Source organism: Eutrigla gurnardus (genome assembly GCF_963514095.1).
Source record: "Eutrigla gurnardus genome assembly, contig: SCAFFOLD_78, whole genome shotgun sequence".
Classification (NCBI taxonomy): Eukaryota; Metazoa; Chordata; class Actinopteri; order Perciformes; family Triglidae; genus Eutrigla; species Eutrigla gurnardus.
Window position 1 is genome coordinate 27,399 of NW_028155363.1, and position 11,501 is coordinate 38,899.

Consider the following 11,501-nt stretch of genomic DNA (forward strand, 5'->3'; position numbering starts at 1 on the left):
GCGGGGCGACCCCTGTGGGGGGCAATCGTGCCTGGCACGCTACTGATCGCGCCCTTAGGCAGCCTATGTTAATAAAATAAGGATTGTTTTTTGATAAGCTGTGGAACTCTGAGTGAACCTATTTCTACCTGAATTTCTATGAACTATAAGCTGTAGAGTAAACCTATAACTTATATTTTACTTGATAAAATAAGACAATATATGCACTCATATGTCGTTATAGTGTTTTACAGTATCTGTAGCTATTAATGTGATGCTCCTCATTTTCCAGCCATATTTTTCCAGCCCCTAATTTTGGATCATTTCCATCAACCGGCACCTTAATAAGTCACTCTCTCCTTGAATCCTTGAAAACCTTGAATACACTCTGGTTGAAGAAAAATGTTGAATGCAAATATAATAATTGCAGAATTGCAGACTGCTTGCTGTGCCACCTGACTTAATCCAACTGCACCAAAACACCATCCCACGCGTCTCGTCTGTTTAGGGTTTTTTCGGTGGGTACCACCGGGCCTGAAAAAATTCTAGGGGAAACACTGCACACTAATGAGCCAACCTTTATGAGTGAGCTTGAATAAATAATGCTGGTATTAAATAACAGTAGTTATCTATCTATCTACTATACAGGCTATACTGTATGCAGGCTCTACTGTAGATATTTTGTCTTAATGTGTAAGCTGCATTCAAGCACATCATATTTATTTTATATTTATTATGTCGACATTGCGGTTGTGACTTAGAGCCAGACTATCTCTATTTTATGTTAGACGAGGTGGAACATGGCAACGTGGATAATTCACACTGGACCTGATGTTTATAGTTGACATGGAAAAGATGCATGCTCACTGAGTTTGTCACATTGTTTCTTCTCTTTAACAGAACATTCACAGATCTCTACACTTTGGTAAGTAAAGCAATATTTTAACTGAAATTTAATTGACTGTAGGTAATGGTTTAATAATTTACATCTTTTTATTTTGTTTATAAAAAACATTCATACATGATTGAAATCACGCTTTGCCTTTATTTAGTTTACTGTGACTATTGAATGCAGCATGCACTGAACAGATTATTGCAAATCTTAAAGGTCCTATAAAGAAAGAGTACTTTAGTAATACTGGAGGGGAATATTACGGGAGCTTACAGGTGTGGTCTAAAATTTCTGTCACTGTGTAAACCAAAGCATAGATGGTAATGGTATTATATCACAGTATATACTAGGGCTGAACGATATGGACAAAATTTAATATCTCGATATTCATGCCAGATATCTCGATATCGATATGATACGATATGACTATGAGTTCGGTGAAAACCATATATTTTTCAGAAAAATAAAAACATAATACAAAAGAATGTGGAAACTGCAGTTTTATTGATGATAACTCACTGCCGGTCATCAACATTAACATAAAGGGCCCTAGTTTCGTAGACCAGGCGCAGTCAGCGCCGTGCCGACGGGGTGTGTCCGCCTGGACTTTGCAAGTTTCGTGCACCGCGCAGGCTCGCGCAGCCACACCTCCCGTCTCGCCCACCGGCGCAAGTGGGAAAGAGGGAGGAGAAGAAGGCGTGAGTGGGAGACGAGGAGGAGACGAGGCTGGGATTAATACAGCCGATTCAGATCTTCACCAATCAAATGAGCTCCTCTCCTCTCCTTTAATGCGTTAGGGGAGGTTCTGTGCAAGTTCCGTCACTTGACAACCCGATGACAGAAGCAGCGCCGCCGCTCCCACCACGCTCATCACGCGCTGTGCGCGCGTATCATAATAATAACAATGCCCATATTATAAAAAACAGGAGAGAGAGAGGGAGATGTTTTGGTCCGAGAGGCTGAGTTTCCGTTACGCGTGCCATCCGCCTTTGATCTGACGTCAGATGTGACGGGACAATCTATATAGATATAAATTCATGTGTTGATTCAATTAGTTGCATTAAATAGTGTTCGTTGTGATTATTTATTGCATTTAAATGTGCCTGGAACTGTGGAAACCTGCCTGTGAGGTCTCGGTGACGTGTGCGCACTGCGCGCCATCAGCCAAACTTCCACTCCGCCAGCTGTGATTCGCATTGAATGAATGGACTTTATTTACGCCTTGCGCCGAAAGTAGACTAGGTTGGAGCTGGCGAGCTTTCAGCGCAGTCTCGGCGAGGCTTTTTGCCACGAAACTTCCGCTACGCCAAGCTGAATCTGTGACGCCTCCCCCTGCTGCGCCGCCACACCCATCTTGGCGCAGGCGATCCACCAAACTGCCAAACTGACGGTGCGCAAGGCTGCGCGGGTCGAAACTTGCATTGCGCCGGCTCCGCCACCCTGCGCTGCGCCACGAAACTAGGGCCCAAAGTCACCAATCAAATAAAAAATCAAACATTTTAGACTGTCTACACAGGTACCATGTCTTTTGCAATGTGGTATGTTATAGCGTCTGTAATGTCTTTATGTCTGGTGGACGCCGACTCATACGGTGTAACGCTACTGAACGCATTGCAATACACGGCGAACACGACATGCACAACACCCCACTCTGGTTGACATCATCGTTATTGAATCCAAAATACCTCCAAATAATGGAGGATGATTTATGTTTTGGCACCAAATCAGATTCGGCACCGCCACCGGCCGCATTATCTTCCGCACTCGTCTCACTTTTCTTTCTTTCTTTTCGATTTCCCCGCTGCGTATGCGTCTCAGTCTCCATCTCCCTCACTCCCGCGGTGGGAGTCCCGCCCTCGTATGTTCGTCATTGGTTGGCTTCAGCTGTCGATCCACAGCAAGCATGAAGTAAGGTTTGTGGTTGGCTGGCCATAGCGGTGCATTCAAGGGCAATCGTAAAAATGAAGTTTATTGTGACCGCCAGAGCTTTACATGCAGGGCGAGCGCGGGGGAAATCTATATCGTTTATATCGTTGCTTTTTCGATATGAATATCTTGAATGTTCATATCTCGATAACGATACGATAACGATATATCGTTCAGCCCTAGTATATACAATTCCTATGTAATTGCTTCTGAAAAGGGTAAAACACTGGTATGGCATCTTTTACTGGGAACTTCTAAGACATATAAATAGTACAGAGGTATTTTTTAGAACATTTATAGTGCAAAACTGCAATAGATGATTTGGTGGCGCAGCCTGCACACATTGTGTGGTCAAGTTGTTGCTATTTTAGAGCCACTCTAGCACACATTTAGGCTAATACGTACACATTCTTTTCTTGATTTGTACTCATTACAATGACAAGAAGCATGATTAGGCATGTATAGTTCACATGGGTAGTTTATATTATCATACTGCTAAATGTAAAACAATTAAAATTTTTACCTGGGAGGCTTAAAGTGGACAATAACAAAAACTTGAAATGAGCTGTGAGATCATGAGGTAGCTTCTGAAATTGATAATCTTTCTCTCTCCCTCCTTACTGTCTCTAATTGCAGACATCCCTGTTGGTGACTCTGAAGTGTAAGTTTACACACATGGATTTTGATTTTGCTATCACTAAACTGATATTTCTTTGATTTACATTTTAGAATGACCTCTTTCTGCCTCATGCCCAGGTCCACATGGAATGTGAGCCCTTACACAGATTTAAAAAAAAGAAAAATAATATAATTTTCTCAGGAGAAACATTTAGGAGTAAATAAAAAACTTTGTGGTCCACACTGAAAATTAATAATAATTAAATTAAGTAATGTGCTTTTTGCTTAATAAAGGAACACGAGAAGACATTTACAAGCAAACTGATTTAATTCGTGTAAATGTAAAATGTACACAATGTTTTATAATTATTTCTGCTTCAAAATTGTTTCAAAATAATTATTTATTGGGTAATATAATTATGTATTCTTTAAATTGATTTAAAGTGTTCATTTTGGCAGCTATTTTAGATTTAGTATTAGTCTTTTCACGAAAATGCTAATTAGTTTTAGCCATTTTTATTCTTCATAGTTTTAGTTGATGAAAACCAAAACATTTTAGTCCAGTTTACCTGTTCAGCTGACTTTAGCAGTTCAGATAACAGACACTCCACTGCCCTACTGTTATTACAGACACCTGAACTAACCACAGACACTTGCTACAGCGAGTGCTGCAGAATGAAACACATGTATAAACCTGCTGATCAGATGAATTTACTTATTAACTGAAGGTACTGTTCCGGCCCACTCTAACACCTGGTTGAATGATGAACGATGCAGCTTTGCAGTAACTCCTGAGTCCTCCGAACACCTTCAGTAGTGATACGTGGGTCAGTCACACTCTCACCCACCACTTGAGTGTGTTTGAGAGGGAGAGAGACAAAGGGACAAGCCACAGAGAGGGAGAAAAGACGGAAGGTTTAAACTACATTTTTGCCTCGTCTTTTTTCGTCAAAGAATATGACCGTTTATTATCATCACAATTAACGTTAAATGACAGTGCTGCCATCTCATCATAGTGTCGTTAGTCAGGAAAAAATAGGTAGTTGATGAACATGTATCCTCTCGTTATTGTTACTTGCACTTGAGTGCATAAGGTTGAAGGTTTATTTAAACCTAAAAATTAACATAAAATCTTACAGTCTTGATAAAGAGCTCTTAAGACTACAAATTGAAACAAAACCTGTGGCAGCGTCATGGGAGCTATTGTGTGAACACACCTCAATTTGTTTGTTTTGCGTATGCTCCATACATTTTATAGTTCTGCAGCTGCCATGTGGGTCTTCCATCTGATAATGTCTCACCCCAACACATGAATGACATAATACTAAAAGTAAAGTAAAGAGGCTATTTCATTACCCCCCTACTCCCTGTCTAACTGCAGACCATCAGTGTCAGCAACCCTGCGGTGACTCAACAGTAAGTTCACATACATGAATGAAATGCTGAATTTCAGCACTGAGCTTCAAATTAGTGGATGTTGCCTATACACACTTACCAAAGTGGCAGTGATATACTGAGTCTTGTAAAACAGCCCCACTGACTAGATGCATTTCATAACACCATTGTCTTTCACATAAATCTGGCAAAACCAGAAATGTAGTAATAATAGGGCTATTTGTTAATGATTATGTTTTTAGACTGTTCATGTGAAGACACCTTTTTACTGATATTTTATCTTTGGGTAGAAGTTACTTCATTTGATTTCTTACATTGAAACTGTCTAATGTATTTTTTTTTTCTGTCTTACAGGTCCGGCTGTCCAGCCTCTCTCCTCTCCTCTCCCCTATCATATTGGCTTTCGATCTTTGTATATCTTCTATCCACTCTGACTTAAATATTGGCTCTTCATTCTATCCTGTCATATCTACCCCTCTGTCTAAATTGTGACATTCTACCTGTCTATCCCTCTAATCTGTCAAACATTGTGACTCTATCTCTTGTGATCTTGAACCAACATTGAAAAACCTTGATATTGAAACCTTGCCTTGAAACTTTGAATATTGAGAACTTGACTACTGAATACTCGGGTTGAAAAGTGCCTGGATCTGACTATTTTTGGAATCTTGAGAGTCTCTTTCTCTCGTGCTCATTCTTTCCTGTCACCTCTCCTCAATCCAAGAACCTGATCTACCTTTGAACAGAACTCTGAGAGATCTCTGCTCTCAATCTCTATCTATCTCTATACCCATCCTCTGAACCAAAGATCTTTGGATCTTTCCAATTTGCAATTCATTATTTTTGAAAAATATAACTGTTTTTACAAATTGAACAACATATTCAATTTTGTGAAATACTGTATAATTACATAATTAATAATTGAAGCTTAAGAGAATTGTTTTTCTCCTAAATTGATTTAAACAAAAAATTGAGAACAAGTTTATTCCAAAGACAACTATTGCTTACTATTTTAACTTTTGAATTGAAAATTACAATTTTATCAGAAAACATTGGACTTGAAATACACTCTGATTAAAAATTGAAGCTTGTAAATTTGAAAACTCATTTATACTAGAAAAGTAGTGTAGTTGTTCCTGAACGGTGCTGCTGTTTCTGAGATCTGTTGGTTTGTATCCAAAGGTTTGTTTTGATTGTAATTATCTTCACACTTTGTTAACTTGAATAGTGTTAATAAGTGTAAAAGTAATACATCTACATACATTGTATTAATTATTATCCAGTTCAATTACAGTGTTTCCCCTACCATTGTACAGGCCTGGCGGCCCGCCAGGCCAAAGAGACCTGCCGCCAGGCCAAAAAAAAAATCAATATACCAAAAATAAGCCACCTATCAATTCATTCATGAATCAATAATCATTTACATTAGGAGCGCCTCCGCGCAGCACAGCAGACTTGCTCCGCAAGACGCGCGGCCGCAACAATCCTCGCCGCGCGCTCCCGCTACTTTTTTCTTTGTGTACTTTACGTTTGATGTTGTTCTGATGCCGTTCCGCCTCGTTAAACCACCGCGATGTCGCTTTCTACTTTGAAAACACGGAACGTTGACACTGTATTTTGATAAGCTGTTGCACTCTTCAGACTCGTGGTGTGAGCGGAACCGGTCCATAGGGTCCATAATATTTATTTTATTACATTACATTATTATTTATTTTTACATAATAAAAATGCCGCTGTGTGTCTCCGTCCCAAACCCGCTGCGCTCGCGCTGTCTGCTCGCACAGATCCGCTCGTGCGCACATGCGCTGATGCAGGTCGAGTGTTGTCGAGAAATATAATATGTGTGTGTAGTATTAGGACGTGATGACGTATGTACAACCGGCCAAAGCCCGTTTGCCCCCCCTCCCCGGGGGGGAGGATTGTTTTTGATAAGATGTGGAACTTTGAGTTAACTGCTGTTGAGTAAACCTATAACTTATATTTTACTTGATAAAATAAGACAATATATGCACTCATATGTCGTTGTAGTGTTTTACAGTATCTGTAGCTATTAATGTGATGCTCATCATTTTCCAGACATATTTTTCTGGACCCTGATCATTTCCATCAACCAGCACCTTAATAAGTCACTCTCTCCTTGTGATCTTGAATACACTCTGGTTGAACAAAAATGTTGAATGCAAATATAATAATTGCAGAATTGCAGACTGCTTGCTGTGCCACCTGACTTAATCCAACTGCACCAATACACCATCCCACACGTCTCATCTGTTTAGGGTTTTTTCGGTGGGTACCACCGGGCCTGAAAAAAATTCTAGGGGAAACACTGAATTATATTATTATTTGTACACATTGTTTCAGTCTGTAAGTGTTGTTGTGTTGTTTAACCTGAAATAAACAAACAGACAGACGATCTGTGAGGAGGACCTGGCTGTTCCCTGTCTGCAGACTCAACCTTCTTCAGCTACCAGAAGAACTCATCTGTCATCACACTCACACAACAACTGTAGTCCTCATATTCAATATAAACCTTGATATATAAATATATATTATTACTGAATATATATCAAACACTGAAAACACATCTAGTCTAGCATTCAGTTATTCTCTGCTGGTAAGTTCAAACACTTGAGGATCAGGACAGATCATAGCTGATATTGGACTATTGTTTGCATTTTGGAGCATTATAAGTGGAAAATATTAAAATTATATATTCTGTGATTTACACATTTAAATAGCATTGATATTAACAATATCATTTTTAGTGTTTTGGTCTTAAATTGTTTCTACACTATTTCTTACACTAAATACTGTTGCCTTAGCATTAAATTGAGGAAAGTCTTCAAAGTTTAATTCACCAGTCTCTAGTGGATTACTACAAAAAATTACAACGCTTTATTGAAATTTAGGTGGATTGAAATCAGCAATAGCATTGTGATTAGCATAATATATCTTCTCTAGTGTCAGTGTTTTCACATTGAATATCATTTCCCCAGATTAGACAAGACATTTTAAAGAACTGAATTTACATATTAAATTCAATTTATTCTGTTTAGAAACCTGTAGGAACTGAAATCTACGTATCAACAGTCCTAAGAAAACAATTTCTATCTTAGTCCATATTATTGATAGTGGAATTTGATTAGTAATTTCATCTCCATTTTGAAGCCAATTTGATCAAAAATATTATATAGTTACATTGAATTGATTTACAGCTATAATTTCCTTATTTTCTAATTAATACAGAACACAAACATTGGACTAAAGACTTTTTTTCCAATCTTGTACATTTTCAAATATATAATTGTTGTAAGGAAGAAATTAAAGATAACAGTGTTCTTGTAAAACAAGAAATAAGATTGAAGTGAAAGTCCATATTTACACTAAGAAGTGTAGTTGTTACTGAACATTTTGCTCTGCAGGTGTGTACCCAAAGGTTTTGATTGCAGATATCTTCATAATTCACTGGCCACAATCAGTTTTACTCAACTGGTCTAAATAAGTACAAGTAACACCGAATTATATGCATTGTTCCTGATTCACATATAAAGACCTGTTTGCATCAGTAAGCTATATAAGTGCTTTGTTGTTGTTTAACCCCTCATATACTGTAATTCATCAACCAAGTGGGTTATTTGATCATAGTTTTTATATATATATAAACCTAAATATATTCAGACTGTTTGAGGAATTTAACTGAGCTTGTGTCATTGAATTTGACATTAAAGTTATTTGTATCACAAAAATAAATATAAAGCTACGATCCCAATCTCAGTACATTGAATTTGAACATTAATCCAGATCTCTTGATAGTGTTATATATTGCATATATTTCCACAGTCTTTTTGGCCACAGTTAAGTCTGTTCCTTTGTATAGTTATAGTTATAAACAGAATAGTTTTGAAACGTGAACTCTTTTCAGTGAGTTAATTTGTCATCCTAAGTGCTCTTGATTACTTTAAGCAGGCACAGGTTTTTCTTTATTCTGAACCTGTGACATTAACTGTTCATTCATATTGGGTTCAATATCTTGCTGTGTAGAAAATAAATAACAGAGAGCATTAAAACAATGCCAAAGAAAAATAAGAATTCCCAAGCTGCACGCCTGCGCTGGCAGAGGTCAAATGAGTTTCCCTGTGAACCAACTAAAGAAGCAGAATGCGTTGGTCCTCAGAGCAGTGGAGAAGTAAACATGTCTGCAGCATCTCATGTTCAAAGTGTGAAACAGGCAGGTCAACACGATACATCATCTGTACCACAGGTATCCTATGCTGATGTTATCAAGAGAGGACGTCCCAGTAATGACTCATGTGTAGCAGGACCTTCTAATGTGAACCAGGTAAACCACAGAGGTCAAAGTGATGAGACAAGTGTACCAAAGGTATCTTCTGCTGACATCGTAAAACCAGGACATCATAGAGATGAACCATGTGTTGCAGGACCTTCTCATGCAGACTGTGTGGACCTGGGACATCAGCCTTCTGTAAGACATGTGTGTGCATCACGCAGCCAGGCTTCCAGTAGATATGACATAAACAGAAATAAGCAGTGTACCTGTAACTCACTGACCTTTCTTGCATTCCTTCATGAGAATGAAAACCTGACCAGAGCAGACCTGGACCTTGTTTCGGATAAGGGTAATGTGATGTACTCAGAGGTGAGGAAAGGGCTAAACCATGATGACATCTATCTGACTACAGATGAGCTCCCTGATGAAGTTCCTGCATGCAGGTGTATACATTATGTGGACATGACACAACTTTCCAGATACGGCACATTTGGAGACCCTTTACCTGGAGCTGTAGACAGTTATCTGGACCTTGAGGCAGGACTGAGCTGCTTGTTATCAGAAGTGCAGTATGGTTTACTGATGATGAGACTGTTGTGTATTGCAGTATTCAGAACCAGGTCAGGCAGGTTTGGATTTTTTGACCCCCACTCCAGAACAGCTAAAGGTTTACCCCTCCCCCCGGGTTCACTCACTCCTGGTACTGCTGTCATGGTAACATTCACACGTCTCAGTGATATGATTGACAGGCTCATGACATGTCACAGAATGTCAGGCGCACAGTCCTCCAGTAACTATGAGTTGAAGCCTGTGAAGTTTTACGATGTGAACACAGACATCCTTCAGAATATCCCAGACAGAGAGAGTCAACCTACAACTCATGCTGCTGCTGTTTCAACTGCTCTGCTGGATGATGCTCCTCAAAACAAGAGTGCTGCAAAGATAAACACTGTTGTCACTGATATCATTGTACATGAGGTATCCACTGATATGGAAACTGAACCAGAACCATTGAGCCACTTCAACTTGAACTCTGTCAGATCACATGATGCTCTGCTGAATGACCCAAACTCTGCTGCAAAGGTAAACCCTGATGCCAGTGATGTCTCTGTTAACATATTACAGGGAGTGTCCACTAACATTGTCACATCACATGATGCCCCTCACAGTGAGTCAAACTTTTCTGCTCCATTGATAAATACTGTGGCCAATGAGAATATCGTAAGTTATGACCATAACTATGGATCTATGAGACCGAACGATGACCGTCACCACGGTCTTCACCTTGAATGATACCATCATCTCCCTATCCTCGAGACCATATATCAACAAAGTCATGTGACTGACCTTAAGGAGGCTTGACTCGCCGCCTACAAAAGCATCCAGGTGAGCACGCCTCTCCCTCTTGCCCCGAACGCCTCAGCCCGTTCTGAGCGACAAGAGATGGTGACGGTCATCGTTCGGTCTCATAGATCCATAGTTATGGTCATAACTTACGATCTATTTCGACCTCACTCAGACCGTCACCACGGTCTTCACCTTGGATGACTAGTACCATCAGCGTCGCGAGGAACAGAGGACTCCACCCCTCCTCGTCCAGCAGCCGAGAGCACAGCAGAGCCCAGTGGAGAGGGCGATGCCACGTTGACCCTGTAAAACCTGGTAAAGGTACAGGGGACACTCCAGGAGGCTGCTGCGCAGATTTCAGAACAGGGAACCCCCCGCAGAGCAGCCCAGGAGGTGGCTACGCTCCTGGTGGAGTGGGCAACCACGTTTCCCGGGACTGGGAGGCGCTGCATAGAATATGCCTCAGAGATAGTAGTGGCAACCCAGCGGGACAGACACTGCTTCGACACAGGGAGGCCCAGCTTGTCACCACGAAAACACACAAACAGCTGAGAATGTGAGCACCTCAGAGGATGAGTGCGTGCAGTGTAAGCTCTTAGTGCCCGCACGGGGCACAAGGTAGGGTCAGGTTGAAAAGTGCTGACCTCAATAACCTGGTTCACTGTCTGAGGGTTAATGACCTTAGGCAGAAATGCGGGGTTCGGCCAAAGAGATACGCCAGTGTCACCAGCCTTCCACCTCAAACAATTCGCGCTCACAGACAGAGCGTGTAATTCGCCCACTCTTTTAGCTGAGCAAATAGCCAAGAGAAAAGCCGTTTTGTGAGACAAGAACCTGAGGGTGGACTGATCAAGGGGCTCATATGGAGGTTGGGTCAGGGACCTCAAGACCAACGGGAGGTCCCATGATGGAGCTCTGGGGGACCTGGTCGGACGCAGGCGACAGGCCCCTTTAATGAACTGAGACACCAAAGGGTGCCTGCCTATGGTAACCCCACCCACTGCCTCATGAAAGAAGGAGATAGCAGCAGTGTACACCTTAATGGTGCTAGCAGCC

The 11,501-nt window shown here is 40.7% G+C and overlaps 1 long non-coding RNA gene across 1 annotated transcript; it reads left to right on the forward strand.

Moving 5' to 3' along the window:
* Positions 1-747: 747 nt before the first annotated feature.
* LOC311010337 lies at positions 748-6,080 on the forward strand. The gene is made up of 3 exons (XR_014596770.1): positions 748-904; positions 3,434-3,458; positions 5,165-6,080. It is a non-coding gene; the product is annotated as an uncharacterized lncRNA (long non-coding RNA).
* The last annotated feature ends 5,421 nt before the right edge of the window (positions 6,081-11,501 follow it).